The sequence below is a fragment of the Pararge aegeria genome, chromosome 26, assembly GCF_905163445.1.
Source record: "Pararge aegeria chromosome 26, ilParAegt1.1, whole genome shotgun sequence".
Lineage (NCBI taxonomy): Eukaryota > Metazoa > Arthropoda > Insecta > Lepidoptera > Nymphalidae > Pararge > Pararge aegeria.
Window position 1 is genome coordinate 5,327,278 of NC_053205.1, and position 20,565 is coordinate 5,347,842.

Here is a 20,565-nt window from a genome sequence, read left to right on the forward strand (position 1 = left end):
CGGTGCATATCGGAGTGTGGTGGAATTTTATGAATTTCGAAAAAATAAGGCTCACAATAAGTGTCAAGTAATTTTATCAGATCTTATCGGGTAATTTTTATTTCTTGCTAAATCTGGGTCCCCATTTATGCATTAACATGGTACTCGTATATATGCCTACTAGAGATGTACCGAGTACATTTTTTGCAGCGTAACCGAGTACAGTTTGACTAGGTTTTCTTCTTTGAGTCGTTCAACACCTGGTGGTGCATAGGGCCAAGACCGATTTGTGTCCATCCAGACCTACCCCGAGCTGGAGACTTAATCGTGGTCCAAGATAAGTTGGAAGCCTTCATTTCCGCTTCCTTGTCCCTTTGACCTTCCACGCCTTCGTTTGTCCCCCCAGCACGGCTAGCATGGGCAGGAGACAATTATTTACCCGGGGAAAGGATATAAATTTATCTTCTCTCACAGCTTTATCAACTCTCAGAGCACTGACACACAAGCGGAAATAATATCCAAATAACATATGTGTATTAATAAACGGGGGTAAACTTCTCCTATTCCATGTTCCAGTTATTTAGCAGCGTTAATTATATCCCTTGCAAGGGGACATAATCGGGGGATATCATTGATATCTCCCGCCCGTGCTGGCCCTGCTCGCTGCCCTTGAAATGGCAACAAACGTGAGAAAACGTCACCTATCCAGTTCTCGTTTTTAACGTCGACATATTAGCTATTTTTTATAAAAATTACGAAATATACTATGAATTTAGTGTACCAACTTAACTGCTTTTTGACTGAGTATTACTTATTGTGTTCTAGCTATTATTCAATAATAAGTTGAGGCAGATGTGAATGAAAACATATTTTAATAGAAATTACACTGGTTTCTATTATGTAACTTAATAAAATAGGAAAACTGGTAAAAATTCATTTATCTTAAGTAGGCCCAGTATATAAGCAGAGCAGTCAAGAAGCAGTCCAGAAGATACAAGATAATAAAAGACTAGAAAAAACATGTCCAAAATAATGTGTAAACTAAATTAAGTCCAACAATTTACTTATATAAAATATACGAATTGGGAAAAATCAGATAAATATATGTAAAAAAAAACCGGCATATCGAAAATGCAAGAACCTACAGCATAATACGGGATGCCAGAATTAAAAAAAAATAAAAAACCCATTGACAGATAATATTTAATTGAAAACTTGTAGACTTTGAAAAAGTAGGCCCAGTATATATATAAGCACTTTTGACACGTGAAGTCAGTCTGTTATCTGTGACTACCACCGTTTCGGATGGCAGATTCCACTGAGAAGAGCCGGCATGAAACTCAGCAGATTGCTCTTTTTCAACATCATTTTGCAGTTTACAATCTTTTAAATTTTCTATCTTGTGAGAGGTGAGAGCGGAGCTGTCTTCCAATCGGCCTTGTCGTTTAGAATAGTATATGGTATCGTAACCACGATTTATTTAATGTGTTTTAAGACATTGTTTAAACTTATGCATTGGTAATTAGCTTTGTATACTGTCCAATACCATTTTATCTGACTGGTACCAAGGCAAAAAAACTTGGCATTTTAACAGAGTTATTCGACCGAGTGCGCGTATTTAAAAAAACTGCCGAGTTAGTCGAGTACCGGTATTGAATAAGTACTCGACCCATTCCTAATTCTTATGTATTTATATATGATACATGCCTCGAAGAAAGAGGTAAACCGCCGAAACCAACTCGAATTAGAAAATTACCTGGCACATGTACTTCATAAAAATAAAAATGAAAATAAAATTCAAAATTAATTTATTTCAAGTAGGCTTCATAAGCACTTTTGCATATAATCACACACAATTCCCGTCTATTTGTAGTGACTCTACCATCGGTTCGGACGGCAGATTCTACCGAGAAGATGCCGGCAAGAAACTCAGCAAATACTATTTTTCAACATAAATTATTTACATTTTAACATTCATTTTTCTATCTTGTGAGAGATGAAAGCGGAGCCGGATGCTTCCAAGCAACCTTGTCATTAAGAAATTCATCAATTGTATAGTAACCTCGCTGCAATATGTGTTTTAACATATTCTTTAAACTTATGCATTCGTAGGTCCAAAATTACCTTAGGAATCATATTATAAAAGAGTATACTCAATCCCACAAATTTCTTCTGTACCTTTCACGATATGCAGATGACAGTAATTTATGACCATAAAAAACGGTTTCATAAAATTTAGAAAAAAAAATTGCTATTTAATAAATACCCATCCAAGGACGTAGGGTCAACGACCCGGCGCGCCCTAGAAAAAGTTCAAACCAAGCGTAACTTCGTTAGAAAGGCCATAATATCCAATTCCTACAATAATTATTAAGTTGCACGGTTCTATTGGAAGGTTTTCTGAACGCTTTCCGATGGAATTTATAAAACGTTATCGGATTTGTGTGAAATAATTTAACAGTATGTACATAGCTGCTGAGTGCTGCTTAAAGTTAAAACAAATCAAATATTTTATTTCAAACTATATTGTGTCATACAAAACTGATCATCACATCGCACACGACCACACACACACACACACACACACAAACGCACCTCAAGTAGACACACATGTTGTAATTATCTTTGGTTAACCTTTATAACTTTAAATTATACTTAATTTTGATTTATATAACTTTGATCTACTTATTTATTTCAATTTGTATATTATGTTATGGAAGAGCGCGGCCGCCTGCAACCAGTGCTAGTAGTAAGATGACCCCAATTTCAATGTATTATATTGCTGTACGAAACGAAATAAATATTTTTATTTTTTTTTAATCATCGTCTCCTCCCACAATGAGGAGTGGTTAAGGCCATAATCTCAAATGGACTCCACACACCTCTGAGAACCGTATGGAGAACTCTCAGGCATGCGGGTTTCCTCACGATGCTTTCCTTCGCCGTTGAAGCGAGTGATATTTCAATTACTTAAAACGCACATTACTAAGGAAAGTTAGAAGTGCGTGCTGTATTTCTAATGGCCTTCCGAAAGTGAAGTCGAAGAACCCACTGGGGCTATCACCGCTCCATTATTTCAATTGAACTGGTCAAACCATTTTGTAAATTAAGTTTCAAAAGACAAAACATAGAAAAATTTAATATGACAAATGTCAATGGTAGGTGCGGCTGCTTCCAGTGCCGAGCAGGCCAAGAGGCGTAAATATGAAAACCTGGATAGCAGCTTCATTTTTGTGCCTTTTGGAGCAGAGACTTTGGGACCGTGGGATCCGGAGTTAAGAGCCCTTTTCAAAGAATTATCGAAAAGGGTTATCGAGTCTACCGGTGATCCTAGAGCGGGCAGTTACCTTGGCCAACGAATTAGTTTGGCCATCCAGAGGGGCAATGCTGCCCGCATCTTAGGAACTGTGCCTCGCTGCGGTGGTTTCGAGGACGTTTTAGATTTTATTTAGTTTTTAAATAGTTTATTTTAGGTTATAGTTATGTATTAATAAAAAATATATTTTAGAGATAATCAAATAAATATTTAAATGTTCGTTAAAAAAAAAAAAAAAAAATATGACAAAAGTTTGTAATTATTGAAATAAATTCACGTGAAATTGTATAAAAATCAAATTATCCATTTTGTGGAGTTTTGAATCCAAAAAAAATCCGCCATTTTGTGCCGATTTTCATCAAATTAGCACCTTACTATCAGCACCAGCGCAGAATTAGAAAATTGTTAACCCCCGTGCCTCGGAGAGCACGTTAAACAGTCGCGTCATTCTCGGTTATAATCATATACTTGTGATAATAGTCGTTAAATTCCACCGGTCCGCTTTGAAGCAGCGTGGTGGGTCTACGCTCTAAAACCTCGTCTCCTATGAGACAGGAGGCCTGTACCCAACAGTGGTACGACCAGACGGACGTTATATTCAGTGGAAATCTTTCACCTATAAACCGAGCAACATTTCGCGGGACATGTAAAGAACACGTATTGATATTGAGAAGTATAGTATTTTTTTATTTGTGTAGTATGGTTTATGTATTAGTATGTTGATATTCGTATGCATGTACTAAATAGTGTACCCCACCTATTTGTTTTCTTTTTAGTTTTCCTAATACTAAGGTTGCCTGGCAGAGATCGCTACTTAGCGATAAGGCCGCCTTTTGTATCGTGCTTCATTCTTCATGTGTTTCTTCTTTTTTTTGTCTCGTTTTTCTGAGTGGTGTACAAATAAATAGTATAAATAAATAAATAAGTGGTGTGTCCGCCCTGTGTCCAGTGGTGTGCACTTCATACACCCACAAAAGCACTGCCTTCCCCAAGATGTATAATGAGGTTTTTTGCCGATTTATGCAGTTTTCCTACTGTATGCATACCCTGGTGAGAAACTCAGTGCACGCCACCACCTGTGTCCAGCTTCATGTGCCAGCAGGGCTAGCACGGGCGGGAGATAAAAATTATATCCCCCAATTATATCCCCTGACAAGGTATATAATTAACGTGTCCACCCGCTATATCACTGGTACATGGAATAGGAGAAGTTTACCCCCGTTTATTAATCCCTATCCCTACTAATATTATAAATGTGAAAGTAAGTTTGTTTGTTACGCTTTCACGCAAAAACTACCAAACCGATCATCACGAAACTTTGTACACATATTCCTGAAGGTATTAGAAGTAATATAGGGTGCTTCTCATCCCGAAATTAAGCTCAGTTCTCTTGGGACAAAAGTGCTTGACGATTTTACACCAGGCTTAGATATCCTAAATACATAAAGTGCTGCAACATTTATGAGGCACATGTCTTTTGAAAAACAAAAACAAAAGCGGACGAAGTCGCGGGCAACAGCTAGTACACATATATTATTTGGATATTATTTTCACTTGTGCACCAGTGCTCTGAGTGTTGATAAAGCTGCGGGAGAATATACATTTTTATCCTTTCCCCGGGGAGATAATTGTCTCCTGACCACGCTAGCCGTGCTGCGATGACACCAGCAACCACGCCCTTCAGACCGGCACACAGCATGACGGCACCAGTGGCGAGCATAACCCTTGGACCCAGGGTATGTACAGTGTGTTTAGCACAACATTTTAGTTACGAAACTTTATTGGTCCTATCTGAAGGCTCTGTATGACCCTGAGGGTAGGGTATGCACTGCTTATTTGCATATATACAACGCACGCCACTGGACGGCACTTACAAAGTACTTCCCTAATCCCTAAAAAATAAAACTTCGCTCACTTTTAAATGCGCACAGAAGCAATTGTGACATTTTTAGTAGGCATTTGACCTCATTCAAAAAACATGTCAAACATGTACTTACATAGCTCGAATTTATTTATTTCCCGTTTTACTTTTTTATCGCCCCTTTTCTTAGTTTCAACTCTTTTTTTCTTAGTTAACCAACTTTTAGATTTTAGAAATTTAGATTATTTTTATTTTAATTAAGCATGCTGTGGTAATTTCTAGAAGATTTTAAATTAAGATCTTCATGGTTAATCAACATTTTTAAAAATATAGTACCCGTTGAACTATATTTAAGAAATTTCTAGAAGGTTGCAATCTCCTGTCTTCCTCTTTTCTTTTCGTCACTCCCAATGTCTCAGGTTTATTGATTAAAAAAAAAACGTGTTAGAACTACGCAAAGATTAATCGTTCGATCGACATGTAAATCGATAAACGAGTCACGTCATTAATAAAGTAGCTGGTAAAATATCGATTGACGAAAACGTCGCGTCGGTGAAAAAAAAAAGAGAGCGCGAGCGTCGAGTGCCCGAGAGGTTTAAACGAAAAAAAAAAAAAAAACACACACGCCGGCCGATTTATAAATCGATTTTCGATCAATTGGGTCCGATATTGACAGCGCCATGTGGTGTGACACGCGAGGCGTCCTGGATGAAAGGTAAAGGTGCGTGCAGACTTCGGACTTCTGACGACCTCCGTGGCGCAGTGGTTTTAAGTGGGAGGTCCCGGATTCGACTCCCGACAGGGGCAATTTGGGATTCAGTCTGGTCTGGTGGGAGGCTTTGGCCGCGGCTTGTTACCATCCTACCGACAAAGACGTGCTGCAAAGCGATTTAGCGTAGACACCGATCAGGAGTATGAGCTTAATATAAGTGCTATTAACTTTACAGTGCCGCTTGGCAGCAAAAATATTCATGGTAATAATACATTTACAAAAAGCTTCACTAGTGCCGAAAGTTAACGGATCATATTATGTAAATAAATAAATAAATAATAAACACACCACGACAATACACACATCGCATCTAGCCAGTAGCTTGTGCTATGGGTACTAAGATGACTTATGAATATTTTAATGAATAATATACATATAAACACTCAGACACTGAAAGACATTCAGAAAGCAGGGTCGCTGCCCACTGCGCCAGTCGGCCGTCTTAGGTAGTTCACTCATTTTGAAAATGTAATTACAAAATTTTGTTGCGGTACCTATGGTGACCGCAGATCAGAATACAGTTGTAACCAACCCTCCTCTTCCCGCGGATCTCGTACGAGGCGACTAAGGTAATATAGCGTAGGACTGACAGCGTTCTCTGTGCTACTACTAATAGTGGCTGGCACTCCATACATGCACAAAAGCACCGCCTACCCTAACATTAATAATATAACTCGTATAGGATGAGGATTTTTGTCGTTTTATGCAATTTTCCTGGTGTATGCATACCCTGGTAGGAAACCAAGTGCGCGCCACTGACTTGTACCATCTATTGCGATCAGCGACCCGTCTGCAGTGGCGTGCACTCCACACATGCACAAAAGCACCGCCTACCCTAACATTGCGCGCTCCACCTTAGGCTGCATCGCTTACCATCAGGTGTGATTGCAGTCAAGCGCTCTTCTATAAACATATATTTAAAAAAGAACATTAATATTAATTAACTCGAAAAGGAGAATTTACCTGAATAAGAGCAATGTACCTGGTAAAGTTTGTTGACAAATAACCCCCCCCCCCCCCCCCCCTCCAGTGGAGAGGGGCCTTTAGACAACCAGTGGACTGTTATAAGCTATTGACTTAACTTGACTAAATGTTATTTCGGTACACAAAGATAAATAACAACAACTTAGACCATAGGTCAAAATTTGGACTAAACAATAGCCTTATCGTGAATGTTTTTGACGATAAATAGTTAGTTTTGTGAGCGACTTATTTACATGTAAACTATTGTTATCTGTTTATTTTCGAAGTTACACTTCCTTTGGCGCGTTAGGGACAAATTATGAGAGTAAATGACAATGCGCGCGCACACCGTCACAAAAAACCGACACCCCGAAGTTAGCGATAAGGTTTGACAGTGCACACTTTAAATTGTCAAAGTCTGCGGGCTCGTTCAAGTGATTTAAATTGATTCAATTGTACAAATATTTCAAATGTTAATTGTTTAGTGAAACTTGGTTGGCTGATAATGAGTCTATTATTATTCCAAATTTAATTATGTTTATTATTTAAATATGTAGAAATATTTTTTTTGTTGATATTTAAATAAACTTTATTTAACGAGATAATACTACTTCCTACGTATTATTGCTGAGTTTCTTGCCGGCTTCTTCTCGGTAGAATCACTAAACACAGACAGACTTGACGTTTCAAAAGTGCTTATATTAGGCCTACTTGAAATAAATAAATTTTGAATTAAATACCTTTTTTTGTTTTTTCATTGCGAGTGTCGTTTTTTCTACAAACGTAGAATAAGGCGAAAGATAACATTTTTGAAAACATCTTTATCTTGTTACGCCAATGAAGTATAACTTAACTATAAAATAAAAATAACTTCTAACGCATGTACATAAGTACACACTAGTTTTTTTATTAGCTGCTCCCCTCGGTTTTTCCCGCTTTATGATCGACCATTATCGATTACCTGATAATTAATAATTATTTAATATAATACTTCAGTTTAAGTAATTATAATAAAAAATATATATATATATATATATATATACTAGCTGACCCGGCGAACTTCGTACCGCGTATCATTTTATTTCTATGAATGTTACATTTAAATACTTATAATCCTACTCCTGTCTAAGAGGAATCTAAAAAATCAAATATCATAAAAATTGGTCCAGCCGTTCTTGAGTTATAAATGGTGTAACTAACATAACTTTCGCGACTTCGTCTGCGTTTGATTTTGTTTTTTGATGTGGCGTTCAATTTAGTTGTAGTTCTAAAAAAAAAAATTATTCAATAAGCCTTAAATAAGGGACTTGCTGCCGTCCGCTAAGGAGTTCTGTCCTCTATCTCCCAATCAGATCTACACAAAGTTTGGGCAAAATTAAACACATATTATAACCCCTATAGAACAAAAATAATTATTTCAATCGATTATAATTTGTCGGAGTTATGGTGTAAAATCGTCAAACACTTTCATCCCCTCTCCCAAAGGAACCGAGCTTAATGTCGGGATAAAAAGTATCCTATATTACTTTTAACACTTCCAAGAATATGTGTACAAAGTTTCATGAGGATCGGTTAAGTAGTTTTTGCGTGAAAGCGTAACAAACAAACTTACATTGACATTTATAATATTAGTAGGGATAGGGTTAAGGATAGATTGCTTTACTAACTGCAAGTTATATGCAGTGTTCGAGACAGTTAATTAAAATACATAAATAAATGTCATAAAATAAAAAATAAGTATACATGTTTTTACATATACGTTTTTACATTCGTCCATAAACTTTTTTATATGAATAAAGCGTCGAGTTTTTTTAAATAGAGCTACTGCAGGCACTTGAAGAAAACATATCTAATGCCACCTCAAGTATTTAGATATGTGGCATGCTGGAGTGAATGCGAGTAAAAACGTATTCCGGTATTACCTATTATTATATTACATTAACTCCATTTTGATTATCTAATTAATTCAACGAAATACGAAAATAGATTCTTATTTTTAGATTAGATCGCAAACTTTTTGAAATACTCATTAGCATCCGCGTGTATATTTTTGAACGCGGAAAGCAAAAAAAAGCTTCGAATCATATTTGAATATGGTCTGGGTCATTTTATAATCAACTACTGGACGATATTCGACCATAAATAATTAAAAATTATAAGTTTGAACATTATAAATGTTCGATTGACAAAGACTATGCTTCTTTAATCATAGATTTTCTATTGTCTGTTTGCAAAGAGTATATAATGTAAAGAAAACCTATTTTCTCGAGTTCGTATATCGAACCTTTTTTGAAGTCATAAGTGACATTTAAAAATATAGTATAAGAGTTTGCTTCAAAAGAAATTATTTTATTGAAAGAACTGCTTAAAATATTTTAAATGTTTTTTCTTGTAGTTTTAACAGAAAGGCAAATTCGTCTTTATTTCATATACCCATTGAAGGGAATATTATAATCATTATTACATAGCTGATCCGCGCAACTTCGTCTGCACCAAATCGGTTATTACCGGAAAACACAAATAAAATGACATTTTCTAAAAATGAATCCTAGCTAGATCGATTTATCACCCCCGAAACCCCCTGTATACTAAATTTCATGAAAATGGTTGGAGCCGATTCCGAGATTCCAATTATAACTATACAAGAATCGCTCGTTTAAAGATATAAGATATACATATATATTTATATATATATATGTGCATGTATGTGTCAAATATATGGTTGTATGTGTAATGCCAACAAAAGTTGGTTAAAGATAATAGTTACTCGCATCGGATGTGTTTTTTGTTTTTTTAAATAATCCATCGGACGGCAAGTCAGGATTGATGTCACGTCTTTCTCAGTAGAATCTCCAGACCAGAGAAAAATCAAAACTAAAAATTCCCAATCGCCCCTGCCGGATTCAAACCAAGAACCTCTTGTTTAAAAGGCCACAGCTCACCACTGCGCCAGAGAGGTCGTCAAAAGATCAATACAACTGCAAAGAAATATAGACTTGTGTGTATAATTAATTAAAATTCATTATTTCGAAATGTAATTTGTATTTTTTTAGCGCTTCGTTCCGTGATCTTTTTTATGTAAATTCATCATCGAATATTGATGTAGGTTTTTTATTAGTGATTTTAACATAAAATCATGACAGTATCTTAAGCAAACTTTAATAGTTCATCGTTAGCTTATTGTTTTTTTTTTGTATGCAGATACAATAATGGCGGAATGAGGATTCTGCATGTTATTAATTCGATGCCTAACAGGTGGGGCCATATGTCAAGAAAAAAAAATACTGACTGTCATGATTTTATGTTAAAATCACTAATAAAAAACCTACATCAAAATTCAAAATTTCTTCATTCATGTAGGCCTATCACAGGCACTTATGCACCGTTCATACATATATGTTTACATAAGTGTAAGGGGATGGCTTCGTTCGCCAACATAAACCTAAAGCTACGAGGGTTCCAAACGCGCCCTGGTCCCCAACAAACTTAGCCGGGTAAATTTGTGTTTGTTATCACCATCTCACAGTTTATTTATATTCAGCTATTGAGCTAGACCGCTAGAGCAATATTTCACGTTTTCCCATTTTATGGTAAACGTTCAGAACATTAGAGGTAAAACAATAACTGTCAACTGCTAAATGGTATGAAGTGTCTAACCGCATGTTCGAGAAACACAACTAAAGTGGAGTGGTTCTTGATGCTTCAATATTAACCGTGTACACGGTTTCTGTACGTTCTTAATTCTGTGTACGCATGCACAGAAGGTATCTTCATTTTATTTTTCATCGGCATAAAATAAAATGAAGAAAATTTGCAGTACGAGTTAATATAAAACTTAAGGAGAAGCATTGTAAGAGTTATAAAAAGCCTACCCTTAAGTATTTATAACTCGTACTGGAGATTTTCTTCATTTTTCATCATCTGCATACCCTGTGCATACCTTCTATGCATGCCACTGCCTGCGTACACAGAATTAAGAACGTACAGAAACCGTGTACACGGTTAATATTGAAGCATCAAAAACCACTCCACTGTAGTAGTGTTTCTCGAACATGCGGTTAGACACTTCATACCCTGTGCATACCCTCTATGCACGCCACTTTACGCAGGGTATGCGAGGGACACGTCCAGCTACCACGCCCTTCAGACCGGAACACAGCATTGCAACAATGCTGCTTAGCGGCAGAAATAAGCATTGAGGTAGTAGTTCACCGGACGAGCTCTGTCACGAAAACTGCTACTAAAAAATGGCCCACAGCTGGGCATCCTATCCCATAGGAGAGAGAACTGGAGTAATGACCCACCACGCTCAATAATAAATAAATAAATAAATATACCACGACAATACACACATCGCCATCTAGCCCCAAAGTAAGCGTAGCTTGTGTTGTGGGTACTAAGTTAGCTGATGAATATTTTATTTTATGAATTATACACATAAATACTTATAATATATACAGACAAACATCCAGACAATGAAAAACATTCATGTTCATCACACAAACATTTTCCAGTTGTGGGAATCGAACCCACGACCTTGGACTCAGAAAGCAGGGTCGCTGCCCACTGCGCCACTCGGCCGTCAATAATAATAATAATAAAATGAGGTTCCTCACTCTGAAGCCCTGACCGCCGGTTGCTAGGGTACCCAAAAGCCCCACAAGCGGAGTAGTGGTTTTTTTTTTCAATAAATTTTTAATAGTGTTTTATATTTTTCTTTTATAATTTCACTGTTGAAAATTAAATAAAAAATATATAATATAAATAAATGATAGAGAAATAATAAAATCATTTATTCACACGTTCATTAAATAGTGACAGAAATCATAGCTTAATATTATGTTTGGTTGAATCACTGATACCTAGACTGACTAAAAACTCAAACTTAGTAAAACAATGACGATTGAAAGGCTGAAACTATTAGTAGGTCGACGGCGACGGCTTAACGTGCTCTCCGAAGCACGGAAAAGGAATAACAATGAATTTTGAAGACCTCCCTGATAAGGGGCTGGGCATGTCCTCTGGTTCGAAGCCCGGGAGGGTCAATATGGGAATTTCTAATATATCTTTTCAATATTCCACAGCCCTAACAAGTTAGCCCGGTACCTACCGTTTTAGACTGCATAACTACCTACCATCAGGTGAGATTGCAGTCAAGAGCTAACTTATAAAAAAAACAACTTGTAGAACAATAAAGCAGTTATATTAATTGTCGTAGATGGTTCATCGAAAAACTTTTATTTTTTTACTACATAAATTATAAGTTCTGCGCATCTTGAAAATGTATAAAAAAAAACAAATATTGGCATAAATTTCATAAATAAAAAAAAAAGGTTTATATTTTTACATTTAAATACATCGTCAATTTTGGTGCATTGAGCACAAAAAAATTTAGACAGAATCTAAATCGCTGTCTAGGAAGTTAATTAATTCATATTTACAAACGAGAATTCTATTTATAGACTAGGTAAATATGAGGAGAGATAAATTTAGCAGTTTATTGTTTCATGCTGTGTAGTTCAGATCATTATCTTTTCTAAATTTTACCTTTTTTTTCTTAATTATTACACTACAGCCTATAGGCATTGAATTAAGAATATACAGAATCCACATTCAGCTATTTTTGTACGTAGGTAGTCCATTGGGTCCAAGAACAGTGAAAACGCCTCACACACTTCTTACTTTACACCCAAGGAATTTTCCTAGCTCACGAACTTTTTCCCTTTTATTACATTTTATGGTGAACGCTTAGAACATAATTACTGTCATCAAGTGGTAAAATGAATACTGTCATCTACTAAATGGTATGTAGTGACTGACAGTTTGTTCGAGAAACCGTTCCAAAGTGAAGTAGTTTTTGATGCAGCAATATTAGTCGTGTACACGGTTTCTTTATGTTCTAACTTCTGTGTCTACAGGCTAGCCCTTGACGGCAATCTCACCAGCTCGGTTATCACAGGCCAGAGACAAGAATTATATCCCCTGACAAGGGATAAAATTAACGTGTCCACGTGGCACGGGTCTCCTCCAACAATGAGAAGGGGTTACGGCTACATACACATACACACACACGCACACAACACACACACACACACACACACACACACACACACACACACACACACATACACTGAAATGGGTAAAAAAATATTGCGCAAATTAAAAACATCTATAAAGTATTAAAGTTATCTATCATAAATGTCGTTCCTAGAAACCCGCTAACAAGAGATGAATCATGGATTTAAAAATTAATTTAAAAAATAAAAACCACCGATCTCTGTATCAGCATATCAACCGATAGACGTCCATTGCTGGACATAGGTCTTTTGAAGGGAGTTCCAAATTCCACGGTTCTGTGCCCCTTGTATCCAGCGGCTCCCGCGACGCACTTGATATCGTCTGTCCACCTCGTCGGGGGTCGACCAACGCTGCGCATACCATTGCAGGCGTTTATTTACTTATTTATTGTTATTTAAATTTAACTAGAAAGGACCAATTACACTATCAAATCAATTGATTGCAATATACATATTAATTTCTCCGTTATTGTGAGGTTATTGTAAAGTCAAACTAAAGCTTAGCTATAAGGGTTCCAAACAAACTCTGCTCTAAGAAGAACGCCACAAAAAAATTGTCCAAGTATTTTTTTCTCTAAACCCATCTCACAGTAACCAAAATATAAAGTGTTTTGTCACACTCTGACATACTCGTATGAAAGGTGCTCTCAGTTAAAGTGTGACAATACACTTTACAATTTCACAGTTATATGTAAGACCTTAGAGAGTTCATTAAAAATGATTTAATGTACATACTAAATTTCAAGCAGATATAACAAGTGAAAGTCAATTAAATGGCTGCTGCATACTAGAGAGTGAGAGAGTGCAGTATAAAGAAAAATACATACAAAACATATATATATACTACGACAATACGCACATCGCCATCTAGCCCCAAAGTAAGCGTAACTTGTGTTATGGGTACTAAGATAGCTGATGATATTTTTTATATGTAGATAATACACATAAATACTTATAATATACAGATAAACACCCAGACATTAAAAACATTTATGATCATCACACAAAAAATTTCCAGTTGTGGGAATCGAACCCACGACTTTGGAAAGCAGGGTCACTGCCCACTGCCCACTGCGCCACTCGGCTGTCGATGATTGATAGATGATTCTCAAGAATGATTATCTTCGATACGCTAATGTTCATTAAACACATCTAAGAACTAAAGCAATTGCTCTCCTATGGATAGAAAGTTGCAATCAAATCTGTCTATCATAGACCTACCAAAAGTACTTGCCTGTAAATAACAAAAAATTATCCAGTGCATCTACAGATCCCAAGATTCAAGTTAAATTCTTAGATTACAAAACAAGGTCATGAGAAGCATGATTAATATCCCATCATAATATGCATCTAAAAAGGATATACAAAAGGATTTAAATATAAAACAGAGAGAAAATAAGAACATACAGTATAAAGTACCAAGTGCAACTAGCTGCTCATATGTCAACAACCCCGCAAACTGGGAGGCATGGATGGCAGTTTTTTATTATCTAGACCGGAGAGAAACATTTCACAAGTATTCCATTTTTAAATCAGTAGATCTTAGAGGAACTGGGATGAATTCACGAATGGATGATACCCTGGGACAAATAATAAAATTCTTTAATCACAGATGAATGTACCATGTCACAAAACTAGGAAAAAAAAAACCTATGTTTTGCTAGTTATTGTTAGGTACTGAGTGTCTCTGTCAAGTTTACCAGTCCAGAGTTAGAAAATTCCTGCTTAGAGCACATGTGATATTAATAGCTATAGCCCGCCAAGCCACATTGGAGCAGTGTGGTGGGTCTATTCTCTAAAATCTCTTCTTCAGTAGGGATGCGCTCAGCATTGTGATATTAATAGGCTAACATTCCTCATTTGAATGATAGTGGTAAAACTCATAAAACCTTTATACATATTTGCATCAAAGCTTGAAAACATAACTGATATTATATATCTACATTAATAAACAGAATACAACCTTGATTATTTATGCATCCAACAAGTTCTTTAAAACGTTGGCTAGAATTTTTTTATGGTTTTATACAGTTAAATTTATATGCTTATTTGGCTCATTAGATTGGCGGTTAAGAAAAATTATCATATTATCTATTTTTTTTTTTTGATTAAATAATTTCAGACAAAGCTGTGCCTCTGGTCTTAAACTTTAACAGGTTTTATTTTTTTAAGATACATAATTTTTTAAATGGACTTCAAGATGGAAACGTAATTCTAACTTCAGAATTGTAGTCATATAACTTGAGTACCTACTGGAGATGGGTGCTGCAACCTTGAATAAATGATTGCTTTCTTTCAGCATTGCTAGCATGGGTACCTTTTGTCCACAAAGAAAGTACAAAATGTATATCCCCTGCCACAGTTTGAAATAATATCAAAATAATATACTTATCATGTCCAGCTCCTTTCTTCTCTTGCAGACAGCTGGAGAAGTTAATTTTATTGTGGATAATTTGTTGGGGGGAAATTGGGAGATAAATTCTTTATCTCCGGCCTTTGCTAATATGCAGGTGTGATTTTTGACAAGTGTAAGCTTTTCTTTCTTCTTCATTAAATAAATATACTATGACACACATCACCGTCTAGCCCCAAAGTAAGCGTAGCTTGTGTTATGGGTACTAAGATGACTGATGAATAGTGAATGATATACATAAAAAACATTCATGTTCATCACAGAAACAGTTGTGGGAATAGCAAATCCACAGCCTTGGACTCAGAAAGCAGGGTCGCTGCCCACTGCACCAATCGGCCGTTGTCATTAAGGAGCTTGTTATGGAAATATAGAAAATCTTTATGGTCAGTATTTATAGATTCTGCCCCAATAGTTGAGTCAGTCATAAGCTGGAGCTTATGATTGGTGCAGTGGGCAGCGACCCTGCTTTCTGAGTCCAAGGCTGTGGGTTTGCTATTCCCACAACTGTTTCTGTGATGAACATGAATGTTTTTTTATTGTCCGGGTGTTTATTTGTATTTTATATATATTTATGTATATTATTCACTAAATTATTCATATATAAGGGTGACCTGTGAAGTTTGATAGTAATCTAAGGATGATTATGATGATATATTTCAAGCTAATAAACAATTTAATTCATTTAACATTATTTCACACTGCTAATTTGCCGAGTTATTGATTAGGGCTATAGCAGTAATACTAAACTAAAACCCTAATTGGTTTGAACGCAGCATCATATATCATACCAGATCGCTTATATCCTTTAATGACCATCTTTGTGGGTAGGATGGTAACTAGCCACAGCCAAAGCCACCCACCAGACCAGAGACAATTCAGTCATATGAAAGGATAACCTTGACCTTATTTTCCCATTAAAGTCCGAAAGATACACATGCCTTGTCTCATTGAAGCTCTCTCAAAACCACCGGGTTTAGAGTATAGACCCACCATTCAACTGCAATGTGGGTTGGTAGGCTTCATTGATTAGTATCACATATTGATAATAAACTGGACAGCACAGCTTAAATTGTTCTCTGAGGCAGAAGCTCTACACAGCCAATTTCCAAACCTTGGGGCTGAGAAATTATAACAGAAGGTCCGAGTACCTAACAATTCATGGCTCAACCCATAAATTTAACCCAGGGCCATGGGTTAATCAAGCTAGCCACTAAACCAACTAAACACTTGGTCCCATTGCTATTCTTATGTAAAGTATGCTGATATGGAACTTAGGCTGTAAGATGATATATCTTTGCTTCAATAGAAAATCAAAATGTTATGTTTTTAGCTATGGAGCAATTCATTTATTAAATTATATCATATTTCACACAGCAAATTCATTATAAGCTTTGAGAAAAACCGTAAACTTTCAGAAAATTAAAGCAAATTAAACAATATTTACTTTCCCAAATAAGTACGGTTTCAAATAATTTTTGCAGTATTTTATGTCAGAAATAGAGGTATAGATGGGTATTTTTGCCTATGCACAAATTATTTCTTTGTAAACAAAATTAAATACCAGCTTAAATAACAGCTAACAAACAAGAAACGATTTCAGAACAGCTGTAAAGTGTAAAGGTCATTTTGGTTAGACTACGATTCTTATTAGAAAAAGTTTGTGTGTTATTTAATCTGTTAGAACCCTGTTTGACAGCAACATAGCCTAGAAAAAAAATGTTTGTTTTAAACATACCTACTTGATGTAAATCATAGGTACAGTTCATACGAGAAACTTATGTTTTTTACGCTAATAAATGGAAAAGTACTTACAGGAATGATAGGAACGTATGTAAATCCACATTCACACATCCGAAACACAAACCAAACAGCATCCAGCACAAAAAAAAAGAAAATTCTACTGAACACTTTCACAAAAAGAATGCACTAGACACAACTAATAGAAAAACAAAATATGATCTTTCACTATTGTTACACTGTGCAAACACATCAAACCGTAACATCTTGTCAAGCACGTATTTAGCCTTAGGGGGTGCTAACCCATATTCCAACTTTAAATTACACTGTAATGAACGGAATTATCACTAATTTACTGCGCGACTGACGTCCGTTCGCAGCGACAAAATTATTATAAAACGTTTTTCGAAAGCGCTTAGACACTGAGACGTTGGTCTTTCGAAAATGTACAATATACAGTGGCGCGTTTAATAGGAAAATCGATAAGGCCGTCGCCGCCGGATCGAAACTAGAATAATAATTTATCAAAAAATGTAATAAAAACGACATTATTTCTCGTGACGGATATGTTCTGTCAGAATTTTCTATGCGACAACCGACCTATTTTAGTGTTGACTCGTTTAGATACACGATTAGCTCGGTAGGTTGACGTCTAAAATCTGCCGGTTTAGCCTCATCTGCCAGGGGAGAAACGACCATATCGACTTTCATATTTGGCGTAGTCGCAAAAAAAATGTAAACGGACAAATATTTTGTTTTTGTTGTAACTAACGAAGTATTACGGATTGGAAAATTCCGAAAAGTAAGGCGCGCGGGCAAGCAGCACCCGTGGGCAAACGCGTCGTGAAACTGTTTTCGAAACCATTTGGTTCGACGAGGAACGACGTCATTTTTGGCGTATTTTGAGTTGGATCGTGCACGGGAAAACTCGAAACCGTTCGGATGCGCGAAAGAGATAGCCGCCTGTCTATGACAAAGAAAACTGGACTTTAAACGCTCTAGTGGTTCATACTTGAACGTTTAAATTTCCTATCTTTGATGCGAAGAAATCAAGTGAAGCCGTACTATTTCGAAGTTTTTTTCTATACTACATATTAATGTATCTAGTTATAGGAGAGAACGGCTGGGCTTGTTTTTCTATGTAATTATGTGCTAGTGTGGGTGTCTTGTACGTACCATATGAAGTATATCGTTTTCGATATTGCATTTGTGGTTAGATACCTATTACATAAAAATTGTATAGCCAGTGACTGGCTCGTGGAATCAATAATATAAAAATTTCATTTTAACATTTTTTGAGCAAGTCACGGCTGCACTGGTATTTCGAAATAGCTTCGTAACTTGAACTACGTAGGTACCTACCTATGTAGGTACAGTTAGTTAAACTCGCCGTGTTTTAAACGATAACTGAGTTGATGTTTTAATTTAAAATGTAGGTAGGTAGGTAGGTACCTATCTAGGTTTGTGATGTAGCCTACCTTATAACTTTGTTGAAATGTGTCTAATACTTAAAATATTAGAATGCAATTACATGTTGTGTTTTTGATTAATAGCTATTTCAATTGTTAGTTAGGTAGATGGCTGACTCTTTATGTGTCTAGTAAATTTTATATTTAGGTATTTATTTTAATACTTGTAACGATCAAAAGTTACACGCTTACTTAGTTCACATCGTTCTGCAATATAGGTAGGTAGCAGTATGTTTCACAGCTGGTTTTTTATTTTTTATTTCCTCTATGTAATCGTTGCAGATTGGCACCGAGGACAAAACTCTGCAGTTTTTTTTGTTTTAAAACCATTTAGAAGTGTTTGTGCAATTCAATTTTTGTGTATGGCTTTTATCTGTGTCAACTGGGCACAAGGTACTTCGCCAATGTTCTTGTAGGTAAATGGAAAAGTCACGAAAGAGATTGAGCGGTGAAACTAATGAAAAGATAATTTTAAATATGTACCTACCTACAAATAAATAGTTGTGTTTAGCTTGTTAGTTCTTAACCTAAGACAGCTCAGACAAAACAAATATGAATAATATGGACTTTATATTCCTACATTAAACTTTTATTTTAATTACTTTCTACACATTTACATAAAAATCTACGTTAAAAGGACGTTAAGTGTTAAATGTTTGTTAATTTTTGTGTTCAGTCCTTAGTGTAGATTTTTGTGGAACTTTAGGAAAAAGAACGTCATACAGACGATAGGTAGGTAGGTAAGTTTGGGACAGTTTCAAAGAATGTGAGTTGTAGTGCCCTCATCCAAATCCATCTCTCCGTTCGAAAGATACCTAATCTTATTTTAAAGATAAAAGATTCCTCCTCATAATACTTCAATCTATAATCTAGCTCTCTCAATTCCTCTCTCCCTATTCATATCAGGCGTGCGCAGTCTGTACCTAGGTACCCGTTTTAAAAAAAAACTACTAAAAAAACACATTTATCATTTCCTTTTTATTGTATTTGCCTTTTTCCCCCCTTTTTCAGTTTGTTTTTAAAGTCTAATTTTTTTTCTTCTTTTCCTTTATGACATATAGGTACCTATATATTGTATAATTATATTCTATTATATTTTTTATATAATATGTGAACGTATATGAAGTAAGTATATTTTATTTATAATTTTTTTTTAATTTATGTTTATTATTTTAGTACTCCGCTAGTGATGTTTTTGTTTTAATTGATTAAAAAAAAATCTCCGTCTTTCGTTCGGTTTGACTTAATAAATAGTTCATTGTAAAGTCAACATCTCTTGAGGATGCTCCGGTTTCGGAGCGAAACGTGCGTAGAGGGTACATTGCCGAGGATCTGTTTGGTGTGAAGTACCTAGGTATACGGATTGAAGAAATTATAAATTACACCATACAGATTCTCCTGCTGTTTCAGCTCTTATTAAAAATAATACAGAGGAATGATAAGAACGTTAATAAAACTGTACACGTAATTGAAAAAAAAAAGTAACTTGGAGATTTGATGTTTTTCGTAAAAAAAAAAAGGTAGCCAATGCTACTCCCCGTCCGTTCAATTTACTACTTACCAAAAACAAACTAGGGCATTTATAATACCAGTCAGGATTACAAGACGTAATTTTAATAACGTAAGGAATCAAGAAGCACGACTGCCGTGCACTGCACTAAATATCTTGTTCACAAAAGGCGTCGAAAATCCGCCATTTTGAATTTACAGCAGCCGGTGTCACTCGGGATAGCGTATTGCTTAGTTAGAGCGTGAGGTAAGGAAAAACAAACGCACTTGTGCATATATAACACCAGTTAGGATTTCCAGATGTTAAGTTTAATGACGTAAGGAATCAAGAAGCACGTCTGCTGTGCACTGCACCAATTATCCTATTCAAATATGGCGTCGAAAATCCGCCATTTTGAATTAAAAGCCGGTGTGATTTGGGATAGCGTAGGGATTCTTACGATACCCCAAACAAACAAATCAGTCGCAG

General features: G+C 35.9%; 1 protein-coding gene across 5 annotated transcripts in view; it reads right to left on the bottom strand.

The window, feature by feature from the left end:
- Positions 1-17,948, bottom strand: part of LOC120635345 (modifier of mdg4-like) — a 129,711-nt gene extending 111,763 nt beyond the window's left edge. For 4 of the 5 annotated variants that reach the window (XM_039906327.1, XM_039906325.1, XM_039906326.1 and 1 more), the window contains exon 1: positions 17,194-17,686. The gene's annotated coding sequence lies outside the window, so the exon portion shown is untranslated. Of the gene's footprint in view, positions 1-17,193; positions 17,687-17,890 lie in introns of those variants that run through there. The other variant, XM_039906324.1, reaches the window with a different exon arrangement.
- Between the last annotated feature and the right edge of the window lie 2,617 nt (positions 17,949-20,565).